The sequence below is a fragment of the Coenobita brevimanus genome, chromosome 27 (genome assembly GCF_032717465.1).
Source record: "Coenobita brevimanus isolate Jiangsu-jjx chromosome 27, ASM3271746v2, whole genome shotgun sequence".
Taxonomy (NCBI): domain Eukaryota; kingdom Metazoa; phylum Arthropoda; class Malacostraca; order Decapoda; family Coenobitidae; genus Coenobita; species Coenobita brevimanus.
In genome coordinates this window covers 29,704,638-29,707,182 of record NC_136980.1, presented here as the reverse complement: position 1 = coordinate 29,707,182, position 2,545 = coordinate 29,704,638, and positions in this window count along the sequence as shown.

Sequence of the window (2,545 nt, the reverse complement as noted above, 5' to 3'; positions counted from 1 at the left end):
CTCCCACTCCTCCCCTTACCCTCAAATTTCTTCCTCGTTCCTAAAGTATGTCCACCCCAATATTTCAGAATTAACGAAAATGACTACCTTGCCTCCCCACTCCTTTCCATTTAGGACATCCTCCCTTCCCTCCTCCCTCTCCTCCTTCCATTCCCCTTCCTCCTCTTTCCGTACCTCCCTCCCTCTCTCCTTCTTCTCACCCACATTGTCTCCATGCCCCTTCCTTCTTCCCCTTCATCTTAGCTGCTCCCCCTTTCTCCTTCCCTTCCCCTGCTCCCTTTCCCTTCCCACTCCCCTTCCTCACCATTTAATTCCCTTCCTTCTTCTGCTCCACCTACGTCTCCTTTGCCTTAGACTCTCTCACTTCCTTTGCTCCCTCTCCCCGCGCGTCCTCCCTTCCTTTAGTCCCTCTCCCTCTACTCTTTCCCCTCATCTTCCTCTGCTTCATGTCTCTTTGCACCAGATTACCTCTATGTTCCTCACTAATATCTTCTTTTATTCCTCTTCAAGTTCTTCCTCCTTTCTTTTCCCCTCCTTCGCTCTTCATTTGTTCATTCCCATCACTCCTAATTTTCATTTTCTTCACTAACCCTCCCTTTCGTCGAGACAACTCCACTATTCTGCCCGAGCATACTCCAAATGATTTTCTTAGCTGAGAGTGGATCACATGACCCTGAAAGTAAGAAAACCACTCCACTGCACCTCATTTTCTATCCTGAGACCCACTCCTCTCTGACCTCTGGCAACTTCTTTTCTTCCGTGGCCACTCCCAGCGGGGTGTGCTTCCTTATATGTCACCTCTGGCACGAAATTGCCTTTGCTCTGTGTGTGTGTGTGTGTGTGTGTGTGTGTGTGTGTGATTAATTAATGGAATTTGTAACTTCGCTAGTGATTCAACAGCGAAAATTTTCATTACCTAGTTGAAATGTGCTTATTGTGAAGACAAACAGCCTCAGCGTAGTTGACAACGTCATAGTTCATTGAAAGGTGTATCTTTAGTGTTGTACAGGCATATAGCTTGTTTACCTTTAGTGCTTTATTTTTCTTTCTATGTGTCCAACTCTGACCATAGACCTGATAATTCATTCTCTGAGGTCTAGCCGTTCTGTCATGTATATCCAAATGTCATCGATTCGTAGCGAAAACCTATCGTCCATATTGCATCCGTGTTAAGCTGTCTCATTCAGTATAGATGACATGTCAATGGGTCTTGAAATTCAGTAATTTCTGCCTAACCCATTATCTCCCAGAGTTCCTGGGCGAGGGATTTTGCTGGAAAGATACTAAGTGTACCGCCCTCCGCCTGTCGGCTCATAGTTGCAAAGCTCGTAGATCCCTACCCCTGGGTTCCGTTCTTTATTAAATTTTGAAAATGCCCGGGAACATTCTATATTGAGGATACCGGGCGTAAATGGGTTGAGTGAATATTAAATAATCAAACTGTTCCCTGTCCCACCTTGGGATCGAACTTGCGCCTTTTGGAGACAACAAACGACTTCTTTAACCACACAACCACGTCTTCACTAAGCTGTTAAGGAAGAGGAAGGTGAAGGACAATTTCTCTTACTGGTGAAAATGTAAGACGTATCAGAGAAAAATAAGGCAGCAGGCCAAGTGCTTTCGTTGTTTAACTCAGCCTTTTCTTACCCCATAAGATCCTTTTAAAAGAGTCAGATCTCGCTGTCTGGAATGTCTGTTATCAGCGCCAGCAATTTTCTTCCCACTGGCACTTTCGTCTACAAGTTTCGCCCATCCGAAAATAAAGCTATTAGGGTAAACGCAGGGAGCTGTAGTCTTGGTACATTTTAAGAACTACCGGTATTTTAACTCGTTTCTTAAAGTGAAATCTATACTCTATTCTTTGTTATCTCCGGACTAATGATTTTGATCTTCAAACTAAAAGGATCAGATAAATTCTCCAATAACCCTTCCAGTACCAGAGGCTCTCCAAAGCTGAATAAAATCAGCTGTTACTTACAAGGATGAACATTGGAAATACGTCGTCATTCTGAAAGGAAAAGCCAGTGAAAACTCACATTGGTGGCGTAATGGTCCATTATTCTGGCCGTTTCTCTGGAAAATGGCGGGATTGGGGTAATTTCTTGATAAATCTTCACCAGAGTCGTATAGTCAAAGTGAATGTTTACACGACAGTGGGCTGCCATGGAGTACGAATGTTCTGTGTGTGTGTGTGTGTGTGTGTGTGTTTTACTCAAACAGGAAGTACTTAGAGTGCGCATACATCTGCCAGCGACAACAAAATTTAAGGTTTACTGCTGTAATTCCTCTTTTTTACTAGAGAAAATACTTTTCCGGTCTCACATATTCAAACAGTTCATTCCACTGTCTTTTTCCCTGTTACACAACCTCAGAGTACTCATATCTCCTCAAAGGCCAATGAAATTTATGATTTGTTCCTCCATATGGACCCAGATTCATCTCAGTAACTAGTCGAACCTTCCTTGACCAGTGTGGCCAACATATGATGACCAACATACCCCAAAACTCCATGCACAGATTTCCCATAATTTCCCATTTCATAACA